The sequence below is a fragment of the Fulmarus glacialis genome, unplaced genomic scaffold, assembly GCF_000690835.1.
Source record: "Fulmarus glacialis isolate BGI_N327 unplaced genomic scaffold, ASM69083v1 scaffold14060, whole genome shotgun sequence".
In the NCBI taxonomy this organism is placed as follows: Eukaryota; Metazoa; Chordata; class Aves; order Procellariiformes; family Procellariidae; genus Fulmarus; species Fulmarus glacialis.
Window position 1 is genome coordinate 2,712 of NW_009189658.1, and position 12,170 is coordinate 14,881.

The following is a 12,170-nucleotide window of genomic DNA, read 5'->3' on the forward strand; positions in this document are numbered from 1 at the left end:
TGTTCATAAGTTAATTTACTATCAAAGAAAAAGGAAAAATTACCTGAAGTGTTTGTTTCCTTCCAGTCTCCATTTTGCAGGGTGGGAAATGTAAATTAGTCTTGTGTAGAAATGTAGAATTAAGTATACTCTTGGTGCTAAACAACTTTTGCATATGTATTTATTAACTGACACAGACAAATATATTTAGGAGCAACAGCTATAAAAGGTTTTCACAGTTCCTTACTTTGCCTTGAATTAGGCTTTCATGTTATCAGCTACAGTATCTGAGTTAGAAGTTAATCTGTTGCAATTTTGGGATAAATGTATAATGCTAAAATTACATGGAATGCTATTACTACTTGCATACCCCTCAAATCAATTAAATAAATGAAGCCAATAAAACCACAAGCCAAATAAAGCTTTATCATCACAGCAGATTTTAGTCATGATTGTCTACATAGAACTCTGAAATAGCACTGCTTAGAATCTCTGGTTTCATCCAATTGCCTTTGAATTTACATTAGTAAAACTCAAGCTAGAAATTCATTAATTCTCTTTGCAAAGAGACTTCTATATATCTTGGCAAATATGAGTGGTGTTTATAATCATTTTATGAATGGAAACTAATTCTACTGTGTATTTGGTAGATGTATTAGAATATTAGATGTCTTAGAATATGTGGTATCTTCAATACCACATGTTAGAATTATTAGATTATTAGATATCTTAGGATATACGGAGTCTTCAATACTTAGAGTTTCTGTTATTACTGACATCTTGTAACGTTACACGTGTACAACTTTTATATGAAAAATTTGAACTCTATATGATCATACTTTCACAACATGTATACTATAAATGGATATACATCTTCAAGTCCAATACTGTGAGTTTTTTCTTAATTTGACCTTTACTGAAAAGTTTAACTTTTTTTTTTTTTTTTTTTAATATTAAAATTAATGTGTTACCTACTTGGGTCCCACCCAGGGAACAGGAGGTTTATGCCAAGAATGTGTAATGTGGAAATAATTCAGACTTCTGCAAAAATATACACAAGAAGTTAATTCTTTTGCACCATGTGTGCATTGACTATGAAGAAAAATGGGAAAATTCTGAATTATTATTTTTGTACTAACCATCTGTCAGCAACTTTCACCCTTTTTTTTCCTTTGACCTACCTAGTTGTCTGTATGCGCTAATGAAACTGAGCTACTCCGGGACACTGAGAGAACTGAAATGAAAGAAGAACATGAGGTAGTCAAAGGTTCTTGTTTAATGAACCTTTATTAACCTCCTACACATTCCTTCTCATTATGTTGATTTCAGTCTTAGAGAAGATTTAAAAAATATAGTCAGAGAAACTGCCTGCTATGGAAAAGTTTGGTTTGTGAGGAATGTGGTGGTATGCCAGCTCTTTTAGCATGGAAAGAGAAAAACTAAGAATGTTTACCAATTAAGGTAATGTAATTCAGCAAGTCAGAGCCAACTGCAAAATAGCCCTGCTAAGACTGAAATGATATAACTGCAGCATAACAGTGCAATCCTAGTAAGGATTTGTGAGAATCAGTTCCTATAAGACAACCTTACAACAAAATTAATTTGTGGCTGAAGACCTTCACCAAGGAAAGTAACACCTGGGAGGAAAAGAACTGCCTCACTGTTTATGGTGTGACTCAATAGCATAAACCAGTAGAGACTAAATAAACCGTTATTAAAGTCACTATTGAGCAAGGAGATAACGGTGTCTTGCAAAAATACACTTTAATTGGTAGCACCTTAAAGTCAAAATAGCTATGTTGATTTATAGTAGCTGAGAATGTAGCCTTTTATCTTCAAAGAACTCCAACTCAAGCAGCTTTGAATTATATAGGACTGAAGTAATATTATTTCCCTCAGGACAGTTTCTCAGTACGGGGACGTTGCTACAGGGTGAATTCATTGATTGCATCTTTGATGCTACTGACCAAAAGGAAACTGCACTGTATTTTCTCAGATTGCAAGCTCAACTTTAAGGATTTCCACTCCAGTGCTCCTGCCTTGTGGAATGAAAGAGAAACTTATTAATTTGCTCTTGACCTCCAGGGATAACTGTCATGAAAGACATTGTCCCCCTTAAGTAGCTTAATATTTCTCTTGCTTTTCTTATTTCTAACAAGAGTACAAACTCTTTCCTGACCAGGCCGTGGCAGGAACTATGTGCCCTTTTCTACCTTCAGCAGTCAGTGTAGCTATAGTTTTAGACGTTCAGTCCAGGTACACTTGCATTCTCCTTTGGTTGTACAGAAACCACCCAGTTTGTGCAAATCTCTGATATAATACATTGTTGTCTTCATAACGTTACTGTAGGTGAAAATGGATATTAAGCATTATTAAAAGAAGGATTTAGTCTACACAGATTCTGAGATGCTGTAGTAGCTGTGAGGAGATTATTAAAACTGTCTGCATCCCAGACATTGGACTTCCACATGGAGCAGCAGAACTGACAGAGTTGCAAATATCTGTGACATTATGCAAAAGTTAAATCAGAACTCAGCTCAAAATTTTGCAAACTAGCCACATGTCTATTGAAGATCTGAATAACCAATGCTGCCCTCATTTTTACTTTCTTTTTTTGAGCACAATTATGCTACATAAAAACCTAGTCAATCCAACATCCTCAAACATGCCATGTTCTCTCCACATTGATTTTCTAGCTGTTGCCTGTTCAGAGGAAGCAGCTTAGGGTTGTACGTTTACTTCATACACTTAAATTTTTGTCAGCACATCTACTTCTTCTTTCTCCTCCTGGAGGTATGCAACTGGATAGTAGCATCTGTGGGAGGACACCAGCTGTACTGTATCCATAATAGTCATATTAATGAAGGGGGGAGAGGCAGCAAGCAGAAGACAGAGAAAAGAAGATCATTTTTATTTATTTATTTATCTTGCAATATAGATGGCTTGTCCTAGCAGCAGGCTTTAATTACCTTATTAAACTAACTAAATTTAATTGGTTTTTTTTTTAATATCCAACAAAGTCAGAAATTCTAGAGTACAGAGTGAGTATTTTTCTTTTGAAATTCCCTGTCTTTACTGATTTTCTACCAAAGAAACACTTAGCAGCTTGAGGATAAATTTATCTATGCATTATAGGATGTTAGGTAAAAAATAAATCTCCAGCCAGAAGAATTTATTACCAAAATAGTTAATCAAGAAATTGCTGTTATCTATATTTGACTAGGACAAAAATCAGGAAACATTCAGAGATTTGCCAAAGGTCATACCTCAAATTGTGACACTCTGAATTCAGCCCCAATTCTTCTGTCTTCTAGTCCTGAGAAAGAGATTAGCCTTCCCTGCTGACAGGACGGGTGTCTAGCAGCATTTCTATTTAGGCTTCTGCAATAAGACTCTGCTGGACTATGTCAGGTCTCAAGCTCCTTTGACTATATCCACTTACGTGGCTATACCCTAAAAGACAATGCAATGCACAGCCACTTCGTCAGTCTTTTTACACACACACTAAACAGCATTAAGGCAAATGTCATATGCAGAGCTGAAATAAATTGCACAAAAGTGATGAAGCATGGAGAATTATTTAGTAATACCGGAAACTTCTAGTCAATACTGACCTTTACCTAAGCAGCAATATTTCTAGGTGATGAATAATTGCAGACATACACAAGTGCATATATACCTTCCTGAATCTTTGACTTTCTATGTGGTTTTTGTCTATTTAGCCAATATTTATTCTTCCTCTACTGTATTTGTCTATTAAAAGACATCAGAACAAAAGCAATTTAACTTTTTTTTTCAAAGCTTTACTTACTTCATGAGCAATTTCAAGACATTTTTTATTGAAAGCACATGTTTATGTATGACCTTCTGCAATGGCAGTTTTACATCATGAGGTGACAAACAGATTTTAAAATACACCTGGTACCTTTCATCTGTCAGCTATAAGTGTGCTTCAAAAACAGTGAGAATATACTCTGACCAGCTTTGATGACATTCCTGGAAGAGTATGTTATAACTCAGAGTTGACTAAGGGCAGCAAAACAGAACTGTCATTGAATGATTTTCTAATTGCACAAAAGTTTAATGACAATTTTGGCCACAAGTCTAAGTAAATCACATTTCATATTTGCACCAGCTGCATGTATTCAATGCTGCAATTTTTATCTCATGAACTAAAAACATTCCCAAAACTACTCTTGAACTAGTGGTGAACTCTGCTGCAGTAAGATGTCTAATTCTGGTAAATTAACAGGGAACACATCATATTTACAATCCATGTTTTAATTTGAATGGAAGATTTTCTATAGAAATAGTTATTTTTCTTGCATTCTAAAATTGGAAATGACATAGAAAAGCGGTGTTTATTGTCTTGCTATATGAGCGTACCGGTAGGTTGTGCATGACTGGAAAACTCAGCACTTGTGCTGAGGCTGTAGGAAGGGTGACATCCTGTAGTGTTTTCTTGGCCCTGCCCTCCAGAGGGGAGACTGGGAATGTTTTCATGGTGCTCTGCAGTTCCCCTCTGCTCTACAGGTCCAGGCTGCCTTCTGTAATCCAAGGCTGCAGAGGCAGGAGGAAGGACCAAATGATATCTCTTCAGACTCCGGACTTAAGGAGCAGTCAAAAAATCCATCGATTTAGACATAAATGAGATGTAATCGATAATATGATTGAAATAGTAGTGAATCAATCTATGTTGTTGGTTTCTTTTTTCCTTTTTTTTCCTCCACAGTAGGTGTATATCCTGGGACAAGAAATTCCATATTGCTAAAATATAAGAAGAATATGTTTCTTTTTCGTCACTTTCAGATGACAACTAACGAGTCTCTTTTCAACAAGATTCTTATAAATAATATACGTATCTGTCACTGTTCTGTTATTTTGAGTCTTTGGTTCAGTGGTCATTAATCTACACTAATTTTAAATAGGATTTTTTAAATAGGATTTATTAATTTATTAATAGGATTACTCATGGACATAAGAAATATGCCTAGACATTACGTTTACGTACGTAAAAATGACCTCTGGAACTTATGAGAAATGCCAAGAAAGCCTTCAATCTTCTACTATTGCACTTGTATAACACCAATGCATTAATAATGCAGACAAAACTCAATTTAAAAAAGCTACCATATGTATGAGAGATCCTTCTTGAGATCTCCATTTCATACTATGAACCCTTTTTACATAAGTAATCTGTATTCACTGAAGTCAAAGGAACTGCTTTTATAAGTAATGTGATACTATTAGCCTTTTTCAATTTTAACAGCAGCCCTCTTTTAGAAAAAACACTCTTTATAAAAGCAATAAAAAGCATTCCTGTATTAGCAATACAGTATTTTCTGAACTGTATACCACTTCACATATTTTCTGGAGAAGTATAATAGTGTATCCAGAGCTGTGAGTTCAAGTTCTATATAGAATGAAAATATAAGGAACTCATGTTGGAGATCAGTAGTTTTCAATTTTGCCAGTAACAGCCTCTTTGTTTTAATTATTATGCCAATAAAAAGTAATAAATAATGTTGGAAAATTGAAGAGAATAATTGATTTAACTCCTTAAAGAAGGGCCAATTCTGCAGTTATCTTGCTCCAGTTTAGAAATATATTTGAGTTACATTTTTTTCCAGTGCCAGTTCCAAAGCATTTGGTATTCATCTTAAAAATGGCCATTTTCAGAAATTTTCTTACATTGTGGTCCAGTCCTGCGCATGTTAAATTCAACATAAAGTTATCACTGTTTTCCATTAAATGATTGTTATCACTCCAAATTTGAGAAATTGTACCTTCCATCCAGTCAGTTCCCTATCAGGTCATTTGGGAACCAATGAGAATTACTTTCCAGTTTCAGTTTCACTGAAAAGTCACAGAAAAGCATTAATGAGAAGAAGAACTGGGAAAGCTCCTTTCAGGCAGGGTGTTAAGCTGTGTTCGCTTTCTCTTCTAAGTGAAGTTTGACACGGTGATTTGCCTGAGTACTGAACTGAGAAACGGTGCTCCGTTGCCCTGGAACACCAGCTGCTGGTGTCCCTGACTAAAGCATCTGCCCTGCTCTGTGCCATCTCGCCCCATGCCAGCTTCCTCTAAAACTGTTTCAGAAGCACTGGCTGAGGCTTGACTACACATATGCTGAGCTTACCCCGCTGATTTCCTAAGGACACAGTAGCCATTTAAATAGATAATTCACAGTGAAACTTTCCCTGAACTCCCATATCCTAAACTAATTATAATAGATAATGGTGACACATAGGCTTCAACTGGGAACCAGAACAGGTCTAGGAATGCTCTTCAAAGACACTAAGTTTTAACAGTGAGAGACAAAAATATTTCTTCTTAAAGTTTTAAACACGCAGCACAATGATTGAATGAGGAACAATGCGTCATGGCTAGGACATAGAAAGTGCATGCATTACAATGACACAAGATGTGTGCAACTGATAACTTTGCTGCTTCACAATAAAAACCAAAACTGAATGTAAAATGAGTCATTGCAGTAAGAGTAAAGCAAAAATAGAGATGATTAAAATAATAATAAAGCAGAAAGGCTTTTCTATAATTTTCACCTTGCCAGGAGCTTTTTGGAATGTCAACGTACAGTGACCACTGCATGAATGTTAGAGGAACAGTAACAGACTGGCAAAAGAAATGAGGCAAAATGATGCCTACCCACTAGTTTATGTCCAAGCTAGTTTTTCTGCCTGTTTGCCCAAGTCAAGCCTTGTCTCATTTCAGTGTTCTTCCTCCAGTATTTTCTGGACATCTATTACCCTTACTAATGAAGCTGACATAAACTGCCAGTATGGCTATTCACACTTGCTGAGATACCACTCACATTCTTCTTTTATGATCTTTCTAATAATCATCCTAGTCCCGTATTATAACACGCGCTACACATAGGCCTACTAAGTTAAAATCAAATGGTAACTCTACAGTAGTAGTTTTTTACAGAATTTAATTTAATCTCATGAAATATTGCACCAGCTAATAATTCTGTAATTACTGTACATATCATGGAATGTCTTAACAAAACTTCTACTGAGAAATAATTACTTCTATATTAGAAGAATCCATCATTTTGTAGGCTATAACAACATAGAAAGATGTGAAATTTGAATTTTCTTTTGTTGAAACTTGTGATAACTTACGCTTTTTTCTTATGTAAATTTTCCTCTTTCGTTTAATGTTTTAAAGACATTTAATGTTTTAAAGCATTCTATGAACTGTTAGTAAGACACATTTTTTTCAAATACAAAAAACCCATGATCACAAGTCTACATGAACTTTAAACAATTAAAAGGAAATTAAACAAAGTAACTTCATAACTTTCAAAGGCTGTCACAGATAAGTAAAAACCTCCAAAAATCTAATAAACCTCTGAAAAGATCTAGGAATGATTATTTTTTTGAAGTTTTGTGCAGGATGGCATTACAGGGCATTGTACGTAAAATGGGAGACTGTCCACATCCCTGTTGCTTGACATGAATTCTGCCATCACCACTTCAGCAACTAGCTGGGAAGGAAGAGAACTTTCTCTGGAATCTCATTCTTCTACCAGTGTAACCAGCGGCAATATGCACCCTTGAGCTCAGAGTACTGAGTGGGGATTTTCTCACTGTCCATTCCACTTGAGCTGCACCTACCCAGATATCCAGCTCTCACGAAAACAAGGCTTTCTCCTTCAGGAATGAGGTAGGAGCCTGGTCCTCACATATTCAAAGCTGGCTGAGACCTTTAAACATCCATGTGCCTGAAAGCAAAATGAATTGTGCTTAGGACAGAAGTTTATTTCAATGACTCTAAGCCCTGGAAACCACATAAAATCTCTTCAGGCAAGGTTCTCTAGTACTTTATTGTCCTCACTAATGCAAAATATTTTCCAAATACTTAAATTTGAGTCCATTAGATATTCATCATCCTGCTCTCACTGCAGCACATTTCTACGTAGTTGGAAGTAAATAACCCTTCTTTGTGCTTCTATTCTCTAAATTACCATACTCCAGAAGTCCTTCATTATTCTACCATAGACCATGTTTTCTGAACTCTGATCATTCTTTTTGCTCTGTAATTTTTCCACAGTCTTTCTTAAAGTGAGGTTCATTCTTGGAGTAATACTCCCACAGAAGCCAAGGTAGTGCCAAGTAGAAGGAAAAAATATTTTAATGTTGAATGTCACATTCCTGTCTAAATAATTCAGTATAATTTGCCTTGTTTTCTTTTGCAACAATACAATATTGTTGGCTTATGGACAATTTTTCTTCAACCCATGAATTATTGTCTATTAGATGACAACTTAGCTAATTGTTCCCCAACCTGTAGTGTCCAGCAGATTATTCTAGCTCTAGCAAAGTACTTTTTGCTTTTCCCTATTGTAGCTAGCATTTTAAAATAGACATACCATTCGTTTGAGATTACTTAAGTTCTAATCTTTCTTTAAGATGTACTTCCTTTATCAAGTCTGCAAATTTAATAAGAACTCCCTATTTCATCCTCCAAAATGTCGATGAAAACAGTACATAATCCTGGACAGAGCAAGAGTCCCAGTAGTATACTAGTGGATACATTCTTCAAAATTGACATGTACCATCAGTAATTACTCTTTAAACATTTCTTTGAAACAAAGTTTGCATATACTGTAATTCTTCCATCCAAATAACATTTTTCGAATGTGATCCTAAGAGTAGAAGACAAAGCCAAAAGCTCTACCTGTAGTCAGATGAGTTCCTACCTCCATGTCTTGTTGTTTCTTTCATAGATCATGCTTGAGTAGTGACCAGTGACTAACAAGTAATTACGATATTACTACCAAGTCCTGTGCTTGGATTATTCTGATTTTCATCTCCAGGACCATTACCACGATAGTGTCCACCTTCTTCCTCCTTTAATTCCAAGCAGTATAAAGAGGGTTCTGAACAACTACAGGAAATGTATGCTTCTCTGTAATCTGGATCTCAGAGCAGATGCAATCACCCTTCACATTTCAGCATAATTTCTTGCCTTCTTCATTAGTCTCCAGCTTGCCTTCTCCAGTAAGCTATACCCTTCAATATTAATGCTGTGCCACATGTGAATCATTCAACAAGTTTTTAATCAACTAAATGTCATTTACAGCAAAATGTTGACCATATAACAAAGCTTCCAGTTCCTTCTACTTAATCCCTACATTATCTGGTATGTTTGTTGGACCAACCCGCCATTCTCCTTTTTGTCTCTCCTCTGACCTTATGGTAAATACTTCTTTTCTTGCCAATATTTAGACTTCTGTTAAGGGCAGAATAGTTCATACTAATCTGGTGGGTTTTGTGAACCTGTCTCAATAAATCAGTAAATTGGTGTGAAAGAGGTGCAGTTCTTCCTTGTGCCATAGGCTTTATGGCACATTTTTCCATGGTCAAGGCAGCTGATGTTCTGCTGGCAGCACCATCTGCTCACTCACATATTTATCTCCATGTCACATCCGTCCCTAAGCCTTGACCTTTGATCAGCAGAATTGACAAAAAAGCCACCTGAGCTCCTGACCCCTTCACCTCCCCATTCCCAGAGCCTTACAGTAGCTTTTAATCTGTGTAAACTCATTCAGAGTAGGGTTATTAACACCCACATGGAACATAAGCATGGGGTAGTGTTCAGAGGGTTGGAGGAGCCTTGGCAACATTTCAGTAACACCAAGGATTTGGGTTCCTCAGAGGCAGCATGCCTCCCAGAATGTCAAGTCTTGTCAACAGATGGGTCCCACTGTCACTCTCATCACCGCTGTCATTGACAGATCTTATAAACTTGTCACAAAAGTGGTGTTACTTGGGTTTTTTCATGCAACCTAATCCTTTAAAATCTTGACTTCATGAGAATTTCACATTTTTCTTTTCCAACCTCTCCCCCTCCGTTACTGTCACTCTTGTAAAATTATAATTTTTCTATTTACAGAGAAAAGTTCAAAAACATGAGTCCTGACTGGCAAGAAACCAGAATGTAAATTAAAATGAAACAAAACAAAACAAAACCACATATTTTTTCTCTTTAGAGAAGTCTATGATTTTTCAAACATATACCAGTTTGGTAATTCCAGGAATTATTTTGCCAACCACAATTAAAAGTACAGTAAAATAAAAGAATACAAACTCATCCATGCTTAGGGGTAAGTGGTTGAAGAGAAGATAGATGTCTTTAGTAATAAGCTTTTGCCTTAGCTAAACCTCTGACTGCATTCTTGAAATACTTCCTGAAATATACTTTTGTAAACAGTGCAAGCTTACAGTGGAATGAATCTATACACACAGAGTGCAGTGCCACAGACAAAGTCATACTTCTGAAACGTTTTAGGGGACACCTAATATAATACCAAATCAATCTTTTTGTGAAATAATGATTAGCTGCTGTGAGGATGCGTCCTTTCCTTTCTTTAAATTTATAACAAGAAAGCAGATGGGGATAAGAAAATTTTAGGGAAAATCTCTGAAATTAAGCCAAAAGTATAAACATTCTATGGTGCAAATAATGACCAATTATGGAAAAAAAAAAATTGTTCATCATTAGAAACGTGGGGGGTTTTTTTGTCATTTTCAGATCCTTTAAGGGGGAAATAGACCCATTTTGAAGACTAAATAAGAAAGTCAATCAGCTGCAATCTAGCCTTTTAAAAGATTTCTCATAGCTCACTTATTGAATCACCTGGGAGGAAAGAACAAGACACTAAATATTGGAAAAAGGAAAACTTCACACAAATCTGTGAAGCACAAAGCATCTCATAATGTATGCAATAAGGAATGCGATAATGTTGCTAGAGCATCCCTATAAAAAGTAATGGTTATATTATTCTTTAAAGAAAGTAAGCAACCTAAAATGTATATTATGCCCAAACAGGCAAGTCTTTTGCCACAAAATAGTCAGTGATCAGGAGAAGATAAAAACTTTGCAAAGTTGACATATAAACAAGAAGTGCAATTTTGAGACTGAGGAACACGTAACAGAGTGCTTAGTAATTGGAATTTTAAAAAAACAGCTAATAATTGAATTTCCTCTTAAATGAGTGATGGAGAAGCATCACTGTCTAACTCAAGCAAAATTCAAGATATCCAATGAAAAAGTAGGGGGACAGTGGTCAAGAACAAGCAAAGGCAAAATCCCTAGAGAAACAAGGAAGGCCATAAAAATGCTTTTTAGAAGAGTGGATTTCCCATGGCAGAATTACTGCTTTTAGGGACAAGGCAGAACACAGCAGAGAGGAGAGAGCCTCAGACAGCAGAAGTATATCCAGGATGTGTAAAGGAAAAGTCAGAAGGATTGTCTGTCAAAAAGACAGAATTAGAGAAATCGCCTAATCAAGAGTAAGTGCTTCACGTAACCTAGGATCTGTTTTCAAAGTCAACAATGATGAGCAGGTTGGGTTTGTTAATCCCAAATCCAGCAGCAGTACTATGAAATTTAAAATGGATTTAAGGGCACAGGTGACTGTGATTTGTAAAGAGACTTTACAAGAGATGATCCCTGGAACCAGATGGAACAGTTGTGGATAGTGCTCAGTAGCCCCGGGGACACATAACTTGTCTTGTTTAGTCGAAAGTCTACCTGAGCGGCACAGGGAAGGCATGTGTGTTCGACAAGCTTGGCATTAATGGGATTCCAAACACTAAAATGCCTGACTAAATCACAACCATTGAGAAGGAGATTAAAAGCAATTGGATGGAGCTTGCCTTAAATTTGGCGATAATGGCCTAAAATCAGTGTAGAATTTACTGAAACAAGAGACCTTATTTCATGCCTTTTGCTTACGCATTTTTGCCATTCTTGCTGCTCACACGGTAGGAAGACTAAAGAACATGGCACAAAACAAAGTAGCAGTTAACTGACTAGTCATCGCTTAGCTAAGCCATACATTCATTTTTTAACGACATTAACATGTGTTAAGAGTAATACGATGTTAATAAGTAAATGCAGTATTCCAAGATGCCCAGCCCTACTGAAATGCTGCAACTAAAGGCTTCCCAACATTGCACAGGCTTTTTTTGATTCCCATGACACATTAGAAACATATTTTGTGGATTGATGCTATAGAATTTGCAGACATGTTCTCTTCAACACTTTCTGACTGATTTAGTCACTTCATTCTTTATATTTTTCTATCATTTCTAAGAATATCTAGGTGATATTTAAGGGGAAAATAAGGATTTTTGAATCATATTTATTAATATTTTTTC